At 35.8% G+C, this 15024-nt stretch overlaps 1 protein-coding gene across 1 annotated transcript in view; it reads right to left on the bottom strand.

Moving 5' to 3' along the window:
* Positions 1 to 6768, bottom strand: part of LOC127656978 (C-terminal-binding protein 2-like) — an 81457-nt gene extending 74689 nt beyond the window's left edge. Inside the window, exon 1 of the mRNA XM_052145579.1 lies at positions 6582 to 6768. The gene's annotated coding sequence lies outside the window, so the exon portion shown is untranslated. The remainder of the gene's footprint in view (positions 1 to 6581) is intronic.
* Positions 6769 to 15024: the final 8256 nt, after the last annotated feature.

Genomic DNA, 15024 nt, shown 5'->3' with positions numbered 1-15024 from the left:
ATGTCAGCCCAGGGAAATCAGGGATTATACCACAAATTCATCTGCAGTTTATTACCTTTGCCAATTTTCCTCAGGGACATCTGCTCTAGAGACCTGAGGGGCCATTTTGCCCTTATCTGTCAGAGATAGCCTGTGGCCCCACCACACAATGAAATTTCACAAGATCTGCGAAGCTGTGAGAACAATTTAGCAGAACTGTCAGGTTGTGATTCAAACTAGGCATGCACAATATCTATAGATCTGATTTGGTCAATACTGGAAGCAGATATTTTTTATTTCTTATCAATTCAAGCAGTATAATATTTTTTCTATGGCAAGTTAAAATGTTTGGGACCACCCTGCCAAGTTTAAAATCTCCAAAAACGTAATATTAGTATTGCACTGAAGAGCCACACGTGTTAATCATTCTTCAAAATAGTGTATTTTTGGACTCTAGAAAAATCTGGATCTTTTTTTTTTATTTTTTATTTTTGGGGATAAATAAAAGCCGCATTTCTAGTTCAAACATTATTTGTACTTCACACATTTGTTTTGTTGGACAAGAAAAAATAGCTTCATATCATGTGACCCATATTTGGTTTGCGACCATTGAAAATGTGTAAAGCCATATTGAGATCCCAATTTCACTGGGATTGAACCATATAGGGCCTAAAATATGAATATACCAAAATAAGTTTGTTCTGATATAGAGACTACATTTACATTTACATTTACGCATTTGGCAGATGCTTTTATCCAAAGCGACTTACAGAGCACTTATTACAGGGACAATCCCCCCGGAGCAACCTGGAGTTAAGTGCCTTGCTCAAGGACACAATGGTGGTGGCTGTGGGGATCAAACCAGCGACCTTCTGATTAACAGGTATGTGCTTTAGCCCACTATGCCACCACTACTACTAAAAAGGATATTAAGATATCTTTAATAATTCTGGAGTTACAGGCATTCAAACTTAAAACTTTTTTGTTTCCATTTTTGGACTGACACTATTGGCATATAATGTCACAAGGGGGGCTGAAGTCAACTGATTTTAGTAATAGACCTTCCTGTCTCTATGTACAAATAAAACAATAACACAGTCACCTTTCTAAGGTTATTTTTGGCCTGTTGTTTGCTCCAAATAAAGGCTAAAAAAAAAATCATTTTGACTCCCCTCTACAAAACATTGGATTACACAGAAAATATGAATTGCATTTAACATTTTGGCTTTATGTTTATTTTTCTGAATATTCAGAGTAAGAAAGTAAAATACTAACAAAAGAAAACAAATTCAACTCGGAAAGTTTTTGAAATTTGATTGATTTGATGGAATAATCCATCATTCAAACAGATTCATCAGCCCTTTCTCGAATTCATCAGACAAATCAAATGTTAATAACCACCCAAATTAAGCGACTGCTTTGTGGGGGTTAATCTAATTCTGCAGGGGTACATTTGATACATGCAAAGATGAAAAACCCCCATAGACTTCTATTGAAGAAGACATATGTTGAGACAAGAATATCATACAGACAGAGGGTGGGTTTATGTTGAATTGGACCAATAAGTAACAACTAATAACCTCTCAGAACACCCTAGCAACCACCCAGAACACCCTAGTAACCACATAGCAATGCACTAACAACCACACAGAACACTTCATCAATTGCATATTAGCGGCAGAGAGATTTGCACAGGGAAAATCGAGTTTCTACAGTTATTGTCACAACCGTAAAGTCATAATAATAGATACTTATGGGAAAATGCTAGAAGCTTTCAGAATATTTGCCACTGTGTTTAATTTAGTTTTTTTGTAACAGTGCAGTCTGATAAGTCATCACTTTTTAGTAACAATAACGGTGGCATTTATGGTATTATGGCATTTTATTTTAACTCAAAAGTATTTTCTACCCCTAAAAGTCCCTTCATAAATGCACTCTTTAATTAAGTAAAATAAAGTGAAATGTACTGAATTGGATAAATCTTTTCTTTTAGCCATTTCAACCTGAATCTCATCACATTGTGATTGACAGCCAGACACAACTTGAGTCTTCAATGAGCAGTGACTCAAATAAAAATTTAATTTGCTCTCTGTGCAGATGCCATGTTCCAATTTCATACCAATTACCATCCTATCAGGCACCGTTACACATCCTCTCAGTCTTTCTAACTCCTACAGCAGAGAATCTACAGGAATTCTACACTAGAATACATGCAGAAGAAGCTATATTAATGTGTTAAACAAGGTATTAAACTGAGGATGAATCATTAATATTCATCATCCTCGCTGTGCCGCTCAAGTACCAGTCTTTAAAATTCACACGACACTCATCCAGCCGCTCAAACACATTTTACTTTCGTGCTGCGTGTACTGAGGAATGTCAACACACTCGCAGTCTGTAGTTGAACAATAAAATTAATGCTCAAATACAACAGACAAATACTATGTGGCTATGTTAAGAAAGTAATGCTAACTTACAACTTGCTAAATACTGCACAGTTTACACTATATACTGCCAACTTTAAAGCTAAAGTGTAACATTTCTACAGCACTACCGCCACCAAACGGAATTGCAAAAATAAACTTTTGGAGAATTCCAATCGAAAATGATCATCCCAACGCCCTACTCACGGCGAAGGACAGAGCTCTTGATCTGGGCACTCTGAAGGGACCATGGCATGGCATTACTGTATGGAGGATTTCTTATGGAAGGCATCTTCTTTAAAAAAACTGAAAAACAATTTTTACTTTCCTTTGGAAAGACACTTCAAGTGGCATCCCATTCCCACAATGCCCTTTACAGTTGAAGCCAGAGGTTTACATACACCTTAGCCAAATAGATTTAAACTCAGTTTCTGACATTTAATAGTACAAAACATTCCCTGTCTTAGGTCAGTTTGGATCACTACTTTATTTTAAGAATGTGAAATGTCAGAATAATAGTAGAGAGAATTATTTATTTCAGCTTTTATTTCTTTCATCACATTCCCAGTGGGTCAGAAGTTTACATACACTTTGTTAGTATTTGGCATCATTGCCATTAAATTGTTTAACTTGGGTCAAATGTTTTGGGTGGCCAACCACAAACTTCTCACAATAAGTTGCTGGAATTTTGGCCCATTCCTCCAGGCAGAACTGGTGTAACTGGGTCAGGATTGTAGGCCTCCTTACTCACACATGCTTTTTCAGTTGTGCCCACAAATTTGAGGTCAGGACTTTGTGATGGTCACTCCAATACCTTGACTTTGTTGTCCTTAAGCCATTTTGCCACAACTTTGGAGGTATGCTTGGGGTCACTGTCCATTTGGAAGACCCATTTGTGGCGAAGCTTCAACTTCTTGGCTGATGTCTTGAGATGTTGCTTTAATATATCCACATCATTTTCCTTCCTCATGATGCCATCTATTTTGTGAAGTGCACCAGTCCCTCCTGAAGCAAAGCACCCCCATAAGTGGATAAATTGGAAAACGCATTTTTCGCATTGTAGTGTGGATGGGGAATATGGACATATCTGAAAACGATGATGTATTTGTTGTCATGTGACGCAGTCATGTGATCCATTCAACTAAAACAATCAAGATGGCGGCATGTGTTAATTCAACACTGTTGTGCCTGATAATCACTTTGAAAGCATTGATCAAAATAAATGTTACTTTGCATTCCTTTAAAGGTGACGGTAAGTTTACTCTGAATTGGTGTCCGGCAACAGAACACGAGCCCAATTGTGTTTCAGACCATACATTAAACGGTGATTTTTCTCAAGTGAGGTTTAAGCATTTTCATGCGTTTCATTGTGGATGAGGAACTTTTAAAAAACGCTTGAAAACGGCAGAGTGGACGGAGAGGGTTTAGCATACCAAAATGCCATTTTCAAATTTATCCGGATTAATGTAGACCTAGCCTATAGGTGGGATAGGAGAAAATATCTGAACATCAAAAGAATTGCACCATCAAATCAGCTTTAAAATATATATATATATATATATATATATATATATATATATATATATATATATATGTAAAACAAAAGGCATGTGCAACAATAAACATTTCAAACAGTAGGTCTATGCTACATTGTTGTCACATGACTTTTAACACATTAATTGTGAATGATGTCTAGTCATTTTTTACTAGTTATTTATTTTGAATTGCTTTTTAACTTTTGGCAGTCTGATCCAAAAAGGAGTCAAAACAGAGATGTTAAAAATCACAGCTGATATCATTTCTGGCTCATTCGTCACACTGGAATGTATTGCAGTGCAGTTCGGCAAATTTAGCAGGTCATCCTGGTATTCCACGCAAACATTCACAAACTGTGCACACACAGTATACATACTGCAGAAAAATGTCATGTAGTATACTAGAACTCTATTCCACCAATGAGTGTACCCCATATGGAAAAGATCTATAAAATTAATAAACAAGTGAAGTGTATGTGTTGTTAAATGTACATTCAAAATTCATAGAGAATTTGACATTTCTGACTATGCCAACAGAAATGTTGTATGACTGTGTTTGTTTAATATAAACATACAAAAAAAAAAAAAAAAAAGCAAAAACTGTCCCTTCTTATTATTTTTCGATATGACTCTGAATTGCTTACCAGTTTCATCCCACGAAACAGGCCACTTTCATAGAAAAGTAAGCATCAAAAGAAAATGTGAGAAATGGTAGAACATATCCATCGAAAAAACTATCCATATTATTTATATAATTTTTTATAACTTTTCAATATTATTTGATGCATCCAGAAGTCAGACATTTATATTCTAAATGATTGTCTGTTCATCTCAAAGGTAAATTACATAACTGACAATGACTGTAAAACAACCTTAAAATGTAAAATAATCAGTCAACTAATCTGGATTTCACAGGGAATATATTTTAAGCACCGCTGAAAATAAATGTACCAGAATAAATGCAGAGTTCTGGTGAGATTCACTCTTTTCTTTTATCTGTTTATACTTTTATATCCTCTCTGTGCCTACTAGAGCACATCTGCGGTCTGCTGGTCTCAGCAACATATAAATGAATTCTCTCTCTCATGCATTCGCTCTCCACACCTGAAAAACAGGATACCATAAATATTAAAGAAGCCCTTTGCATTTCCCTGTCCTCCTCTAATAAATGTCTTTCTGCTTCATATGCTGCCATGTACACTCTGATTCAGTATCTGATGTGTGAGTGCTCGAGGCGAGAGAAAGATAGAGAGAATTCTCAAAGGGAACGTAATGGACGTGCTAGAAATCAAAGTCGGTAGTTGCCTAACATAAACATGCAACCTACTGAGAATACATAACTGCTTATGTGTAACACCGTGCATTATTTACACATGCATTGCATCCTATTAACAAGCAAAAGTCCTCATTTTAATATCAACTAGACAGTTTGGTGAGTTAAAGGTATGGATCACCCAAAAATGTAATGTTAATCTTTTATGGAACACCAAATGTAGAATGACAGCCTCAGCCAGCGTTCGCTTGCATTGCATGGAAAAAGACACAATGGAAGTGAATGGTGACTGAGACCAACATGCTGCCTAACATATACTTTTGTGTTTGGAACAACATGAGGTTGAGATGAACTACCCCGTAGGCTTGCAAAGTAACATACTGTATGTTTTTTCCCCTTTCTTTCGGGCCCTGGAGCTAACTTGAAAAGGGGCCTTGACAAAGCCCTTAGAAACAGCAGATGTCCGGGAAGAGAACATCTGTACACACCCCCTCTCCTCCGGCTATTGCACCATGCACAGACAAAGGGGCATCTCCCTCAATAAAGACCAGCATACCCCTTGCATATATACACTACTCTCTACCTCCACTTCTCAATATGTTTTCATGCTGTGATGTTTAAAAAAAAAATAATAGTACCACAAATATTTAAAACATGTTTATGCATTAAGTTGTGTGGCAAGACTAAACTTTTAAACTACTTTGAAATATGCATTGCTGACTTAGCCAAAACCTATAAATTAAAAACACACCATGTTCAGGTACCTGATCACAGTCACCAAAACAATCACCTACAATATTGACTTAATATGTATATTTCTTTACATACTGCTATGGCATAAAAGACATGCAACGTTTAAAAAACAGGCTGATGTAATCAACTTAGATAAGAAATATCAAGACAGTGAGTTCTAATCAAGCTGTTACACATGGTCACCTACGCGCAACATTGTTGCAACAACATTTGATACATTGTACACACTTAAGCTAATAGATACAATGTAACCAAACCCCAGAAGAATCAGTGGACACAATGTAACCAAAGATCAAAGACAAAATGTAGCAACCAAAGGCGTTCCATTTCGAACTATTTTCGCCCAGTGGCTAAAGATGTCCTCGGATGTTAGAAACACAGAGAAGAGAAAAGCCCACCCATCCCCTCCATGTCGCAGGCGAATAAACACACACATGGACGGACACACCGAGCAACACGACCCGCTGTTCCTTAAACTAACAACCGGGCGAATGTATCTTTTATCTTACATGCATCCAAACCTATATATATATATATAAAGACTTCACATTAATATAGCCAATAAGAATCAATCCGATGCCCAAAAGCACGTAGAAGCGATCATGATTAATGACTCACCTTAAAAACGCTACCTCAAAAAAAAAAAACTTAATCCAGCGTGTTGCCAATTCTGAATATCTGATATGATTTTTTTGTTGTTGTTGTTGGCTTGTGGTGGTTTTAAAGAAGTTAAAGATGTGCTTCTGTTTGGTTCAGAGCGAATAAAGGTGGTTGAGTGTTTTTTTTTTTTTTTGTTTTGTTTTGTTTTTTTAAGCTGAGGTGATTCGGAGACTATGGTGCACTACGTTTAATCTTTTCCCCAGTTGCAAGGTTTGAGAAGGCTCTGTTTTCCTTTGATTTTTCTTTTTTTCGCTATGTTTTTTTTTAAGAGGCGGGGCTTTGAACTGAGCGGACCAATGACGGGGCGGTTAGAGCGCGGTCACGCCCCCATTATCTGCCTGCATTGCATGGTACTTGATTTTGCAGTCTAGATTTTGGAGTAGTCTGTTTAAAGGAATATTCCGGGTTCAATACAAGTTAAACTCAATCTACAGCATTTGTGCCATAATATTGATTACCACAAAAATGTATTGGGACTTGCCCCTACTTTTCTTTAAAATAAGCAAAAATATGTGTTACTGTGAGCCACTTATAATGGATTTGAATGTGCCAATCTGTAAATGTTAAAACACAGTTTCTAAAGTATAGCCATAAGATATAATGCAATATGCGTATTAACATTATTTCAAATTGCTTACTAACCTAAATGACAGCTAATTTTACAACTTCCTTGCCATGACGATGTAATGTCAACAAACCCTAAAACCCTAAAATGACTGTAAATATTAGGATTTAAACAACTTTACAGCTCAAATAAGTTTTAACAGAAGAATTTATGTAAGGGATTTATAAAATTATAAGATTCACATTTCTGCCTTTAAACCGTCCAAAAATGGGCCCCATTCACATCCATTATAAGTGCCTCGATTTTTGCTGTTTTTCAAGAAAAGGAGGGGCATGTCAAAATTATTTTTTATGATAATCAACATTGTGCCACACAAATGCTGATTGAGTTTAACTTGCATTGAACCTAATACCTAAAGCAGGTATTTTATGCTTTAAGTTGGTATCCAGGGAAATCATTTCATAAAAAAAATGGCAATCTTAGAAATTAGAGAAATTAAGTTGCTTCCAATCAAATTATTTACATTTCAATTATTTGTATTTACATTTCAACTCATTTTAATATTTTATGGCATAATATTTGTAACAAGGCCTAGAATATTTTAATATGAGGCCTATGTTTAATCATTTTTACTGCTTTTATTTTAGTTAAATTATAATTACAAATAATATTATCAGCATAACAATTAATACAATTGATTTTAATAAAACAAAATAATTTCATTGTACATAAATACAGATTTGGTAGAGGTATTATTGAGATTTAATATGTAGTAGTTTTCATTGATTGGAAGGCAACGAATGCTTCAAATTCAATGTGTGGTAGAAGAAACTATTTACAGCGGCCATAGTGCTGAACAGATAACAGATTTTCACAAGACAGCCACTTTGACATCGTGCTAAGTACGCAATAAATAAAAAACACTTTCACAAATTAACAATAAATACTGCCAATAAATCATATATATATATATATAGATTGTGTGCAGATGATGTGTATGTGTGATGAAATGTTACATTGAGATATGAGTACAAAATGTAGAAATTAATGCAGATTTTTGAATGAAAAAATATGGAAAATGCAGCATAAAAGAGCAGCAGAAAAAACTGATATGGCATTAAAATATGTAATTCGTATAATTTGACTTATGAAGGTGATAAGACATGCTCGTGCCAGACAAGTCAGGATTATTTGTTTTGTATCTACATTATCTCTCATTATGAGCATGAAAATGTTCAAGTGGAAATCATTTTCAAACCCTCCTATGGCCCTGAACACAAATTTTGCCCTAATTCAGCACTTTTACATTTTGCCTTTCTGGGCACAAATCTCTGGAGCTTATTTCCGATTCAATACTCTCTTAAGGTCTGTCTTTGGCTTTTTTGATTTACAGTACCAGTGTTTGGTGGTAACACTTTTTGCATTAAACTCTTTGCATTGACGGAATTGACGTTGCATTGATGTGTTTTTGTTTTATCAATCATGCAAAATATGCAAATGTGAAACCACGTCATCACATATGAAACATCGGGAGCACATACTGTACTTTATGAAATGCTCCAAAACCACACAAAAATCACGTGTCAAATTATTAACAATTTTCTGCCATTTCCTGATTAATATGTTATCATGTAATCCATCTAAAAGTAACAGTAATCTGATTTTGAGTATTTTAAAATTATTTACAAGTATTTTTGGAATCTGATCACATAAGTGACCCAGCACTGCAAAATATGCATGTGAAATTTAGATACACAGAGATTCTACATTTTATAGCTTTATGTCAATTGAGTATCACACTTAGCACATACTGTACATAAAATTACATAATAAATAATTTCTTAAAGGTGCATTTCCTCATTAAAATTTTTTTACTCCTAAAGAAATGAATAGTAATTTTAAAAATATATGTATAAAAGCATGAACACTTACAGTAAGATGAAGTCTCCAGTCATATCAGTAACCTTATGAAAGATGTTTTATTGTACATGAACAGGGTCTCCTCATGGGGTTTGTCATGTTAGGAACACACGATCAGCCAAATACTACTCGCATAATCTCAGTAACTGTCCTGTTATAGGACACTTTCACTCATGGATTAAATTAACCATGGCTCACTGTGAATAGTGAATTTCTACTATTGCATCAGTAACTAAAAACTATTGCATTTGATTCATGCTGCATCCTCGTCCCTTAGGTGTCACTGTAAGTCCAAGATGACATATTAAAAAAAATGAGTGAGCGCTAATGCCTATTGTATAAAGGTGCCTCAGTTTGTTCCTGGGAGGCAGCAGATGCCCTAACCCCACCCCCACCCTAATCCTAACAATATGGAGCATGTAAGGTACCCTGCCAGGAACAAACTGAGGAACATTTCTCCCATCATCAAAGCAAACAGTAAAACATAATCAGCTATATAGACTTACCTATAACACAATTTTATTTAGTAGAGTTCCACAATTTGAGAAACTCATTGATTGTACAATGCAAGGCACACTTAGTAACTGCTGCCTGAGTGAATTGGAGCAGCACTGAGAACTGACTTTTGATATATACTGCATACTGAGTTTTTCTGTGTTGTGACATCCTCTGTTCACATTAATGCACTAAACGCCTCTACGGATGTGAGCAATCTTTAACAATGACTTATTGTAATGCAGCAGCCCTCTACACCTAATTTAAATGAATATTTCATCACAATGAAAGCTTATTCTGCGATGTGCTGGGTCTCCCGCAGCCATTTCTCAAGGTTAGACAGAGATTTTGCAGGGCCAAGCTGCAAAACAGTAGGTACAGCTGAGAGGCAACTGTGAGTGATATCTCACAATAACAGCATCAAGAAAAAGATGGTGTTGTTGACTGGGATAAAACACAACTGAATTATGCATTATATATTCTAATGTTTGGGAAATCAAAGGTTGGGTTTAAGACAACAGATTTCACACATAACTACAGATTTAATTAATTTCGGCATTACAAAGGCACGTTTGTTTTTACACTTGTCTGGTTAAAGGCTAATTAGAGTGTAAAGATGCACTAATTCTATAATCAGTGGAGAATGTATGGGCTAAATTATTTGCCTTGACCTCTCATGTAAAACATGCCAGACTACTTCATTAATTCATAATCTGGCAATGTTAATTATAATGAGGCAAGTGAAATTAAGTGATTAGGAATGGCCTTAAATGAAGGCTCTAATTTAGAAATGATTTATGCTGATTAAGCTCTCCCATTAACTCATAATGCATTCGAATGTTCCAGTGTACCTTGACATCTGACTATCCTTTAATAAATCCTTGTCAAAAAAACATCAGTTGCTATGGCAACATGACAGGTTTGTTTTAAAGACATCGTAACCACCTGTTTAAAACATGTTTAGGAGGGATTTTTCAATGAAATCTGAAACACTGACATAGATAACCATAGACTTTGGAGAACTAAAATGCTTATTAGTGTGCACAGATCCCTTTTTCTATCTAAATGAGATGGAATGCCTGTCTTTGATCTAAAAATGGTTATTCTGCATTTAATTTAGCAAATACAATTTGCTAAATTAATCACTATGTCTATAATGACATGTATAATATAATCCGAACAAAGAGAAACATAATAAAGTACATTTAGTTAAGCTCAACATGGAAAAACAACAACAGCAAAAAACTTTTAAGATCAGTTGTTAGCATTTGAAAAAACCAAGAGATAGGAGAGAGAAAGAAAGACAGACTCAGCACAAGAGTAAGTCAGAACAGACAACGTTAAGAGAACCCTCTGTGCCATCACCATGGCAACAAGTTTTATCAGGCTTGTCTTTCATGAATAGGTTATGTAAAAAAATGTACATTGAAAACTTAATTACCACAGGAGAAATAAATACTTAATTACAAGATGTCTATTTCTTGGATTGCATTTCAGAATACTGGAGAAGAAAACAGAGCTTCCCTCAGTATCTCTCCCTCTGTTCCTGTTATCTGGACATGATGTTAAAGGAAAACTGTAAGGCACAGAGGATTCTCTCTGTTACTCTTTTCCAGGTGCACACACAGACAGTGATACAGCTGCCGTTTCAAATGCAACACCTGCTAGAAAAAGATGGCAATCTCAGAGTATCTCATTGAACCTGAGATAATGTAACGCCACTCACTGTTTAATCTCTTTCAAAGGTAGATTGCTTTAGCCCAAACATAATAATTTTTTGCCCTCTATATCTCCGCAAATTCCTCTATTTCCCTCATTGAATCACATCAGTGAGTAAAACATCTAATTGGCACCTTAAAGGTGTACTCAGTAATTCTTTCCTCTTTAAAAAGGCTGTACTCCTTAAGAAACAGGGGCAGTGGAAACGGGGGGTCTGGGGGGGTTAACTGAACTTCAGCTGACATAACTTCTGGCATGCATTAAATATAGCATAGCATGGGAATTGACTGAATAGGAATGACTAATAGCTTCTTTGAATCATTGCTTTCCTGTTCTTGATAGACAACTAAGATCAAACTGATGTATTGCTAAGACAAACTAAATGTGTTGAATCTTATGCTTTACACTAGTAAATCATTTTGAGATGGTGTAGAGTGGAGGAGGGCGGGCTGGAACAACGCACGCCCGGTTCCCAATCAGCCTAATGGGGGCGCATGAGGGATAAAGGTGGCCGGTTACGACAGTTCGAGAGAGAGAGAGAGAGAGAGAGAGAGAATGAGAGAATGACAGGCAGCTGCTCTGTGTGTTTATGTTTGTGTGTTTTTGGTTCAGTTTATTATTAAACTATTATTTATATTGCCAAGCCGGTTCTCGCCTCCTCCTTTCCCTTAACCCCCTTTACACTGGTGCCGAAACCCGGGAAGGAGGAGGGATGCCCGTTGTGGAGTCCTATGGGACTGACACCCGCCAGGGGACAGAGTAGCCCGAAAGCGGAGAACGACCACCGTCAGCGAGGCGAGTGGGAACTGGTCTCCCTGAGCGCCTGGAGTGAAGGAGCCGCTGCCAGGGGCGGAGGAGTGCCCTGCCGTCCCCCAGAAATCTGGAGGGTTCGAGAAAACCGCCGTACGTGAGGGGAGGAGGGAAGCGAGTCCCCGGCCGCCTGTATTATTTGAGCTGTAAAGTGGTTTAAATCGTCATCATTTTTATAGTCATTTTGACAGTCATGTTAGGGTTTTAGGGTATGTTGATTTTGCATCATCGTGGCAATTAATTTGTAAAATTGGCAACAACTTCACACAGAAAAAGTTAGCAAGCATAAACACACATATTGTTTATGTCTTGTGTCTATACTTTTGAAACAGTGAGTGTTTTAATGTTTACAGATTGACCCCATTCACTTCCATTGTAGTTGCCTATTATTCAAAGTTCACTTTTACATGGTGTTTAACATTTACCCAGTCCTTTTTTTTTTTTTAAATCCCCATTAATCATAAGCACTGTCACAGAACAAGCCATAAAGTGACTTCACTTTGACACCAAAGATTTAAATTACATCTTGTGAAATGGGGAATAAGAGGTGCCCTTTAAAGAATCAATATTAAGCCACAAATGCTGTTGATTGAGCTTAACTTTCTTCTTCTTATTATTAAAACAATGTGTTTCATGGGGGTCTTTAGCCCCTGCCACAAGGGGACTTTTTACACCAAATACTATCCTTTTACTTATTGGACAATAATGGAATATTTCTTTATTTAATCCCCTTGATCAAAACTAAAAATCACAAATAAGCATATTTTCTAAAAAATATATGTGATACTTTCATGGATTCTCATCAGCTACATACATTTGCAACACTTTAAAAATGTATAGATCAAATTACCTCAAAATCAACCGTTAGACATTGCACATGATGATCTCATGGATATATTTTACAGTGTATAGTGACAAACAGGTGTTTTGGAAAGTGCTGTTGTAGTCTTTGTTGCTATTTAGTGTTATTGGAGAAATTTAAGTCCCGTTTACCCCAAGGAGGCTTTTAGCCCTGGTGTGCCATATTGTACTACAGAGAGAGATTTATATTTGTTTACTGATGGTTATTTGCTCTATAGAATCGAACAAATCAACCCCAAACTGTTATAAGTGGTTAACCCTATCTTTTCAAAGCTATAAAACAAAGTTTTCACTTTTGGAAATATATTTAGGATATTTAGAAACATGTAGATTTTAACTTGTATTTTTAAAGAAATCTACAATAGCATTATTTCTATAATAGAGCCCAAGGGATGCACATACCTTGACTTAAAACAAAATGTGGCATTGCTGAGAACATGTTTATGGAGTTATATTTGTGCCACAAATGTGTTGCACGTGCAAGAGGATATTTTGAGTGTGTATGTGGAGTGGCATGGCCAGTTATAACATGGAGTTCGCCCTCTGCTGGTGGTGACAAACAGTTATTGACACTCTTGACAGCAAATATGCACAGAGTGGGTCTGCACGATTTGGACAAAAAGTCATATTGCGATTATTTTGAAAAATATTGTGATTGCGATTTGAACTGCGATTATGATGGTAATGTTTTCCACATGTTCAACTGCAAAAAGGCTGCTGGGGTTTTCACACTTGAGCCCTCTTAAAAAGAACCAAACTGAGACCTTTTTTTCAGTTCAACCACAAACAAATAAATATATAAACAGTGAAACAAAGTCTTCTTCATATCCATTTTTTGTGATAGGGTCTCAGCCCACTAATCATCATCATTACTTTTTAAAACACAGTCATCTTGAATATTAGGGATGATCCAATCAGGATTTTAACATCCGATACTGATCTCCAATTTTCTTTTCATCTCATCAATCGATGCTGATCATTTAACTTTTTATCAGCAGCTCTGTCAAAACTGGTTCTATGTAAGCTTTCTTTTTTTTTTTTTTTTCAGTGTACCTGTTATCTAAATTTCCCTGTTGGTAAGACCATAATTGTTGCCTAGTTTTTGCTGTCAAAAATTATATTGGTTGATTGAATAATGCACAAAATATAATTTTAATATATAAATGTTACTCTTTATTCTAGGCCTTAAAAACTAGCTTGCATATACAAATTATTATTTACTGTATATAAGACAGTAAAGAATGAGGCTTAATATCAAACTGAAGTTGAACTGATAACCCATTGGTGTAATTACATTTAAAGTGAACATTTTGATTAGTTTGTCATAATTTAATTTCATTATTTGTATTCATTATTTTATTATATTACATTTAGCAATGCATTATATTATAGCAACTAAATATTTGAAAGATTTATTATATGTATGTTCCTTCCTTGGATTGTTGGATGTTGGTAATATTAGTTCCGCTTTCACTTGTTTCCGCGGGGACTGTAATAAGGGCGACACGCTCTCGTGAGGTAAACAAATGACAGGAGACTGGTGGAAGAGATGTTTCTGGACTCTACAGGTGTTACTGTTAATGCTGTTTGCTCAGCAATAATTAAATAAAGATGTTTGAATTATACTATATACTATAATGTTATAATAATATAAAATGCTTCACGCAGGATGTGCCAGTTTAGTGTAAATAAAGCATTTAGCGCACGTAAGCAAACGGAACCGAGCTGAGTATTTCTGTTACTATAAGCATGAGAGGGAGTTGTGGAGCACAGAACCGCTCTGAAAACACTGTAACAATGCTCTAATTTAATATAGACTGGACAGAGCAGCTCAAATAAACTTAAAGGGAGCAGACTATTTATTTAATTAAATCACAGCCCTTTGCAATTTAATAATCGCACGGTCATATCGCTGTTTCAATTTTATTTCGATTAATTGTGCAGCCCTACCACAGAGTATCATGTTCACTGATTTCAGAATGCAGTCTGTTTAAAAACAAAACCATTAAAGTTGATTGGGTAGCTTAGAAA

The sequence above is a fragment of the Xyrauchen texanus genome, chromosome 16 (genome assembly GCF_025860055.1).
Source record: "Xyrauchen texanus isolate HMW12.3.18 chromosome 16, RBS_HiC_50CHRs, whole genome shotgun sequence".
In the NCBI taxonomy this organism is placed as follows: Eukaryota; Metazoa; Chordata; class Actinopteri; order Cypriniformes; family Catostomidae; genus Xyrauchen; species Xyrauchen texanus.
Note: the sequence above shows the minus strand (reverse complement) of the source record. Positions and strands in the feature narration are given on the sequence as shown.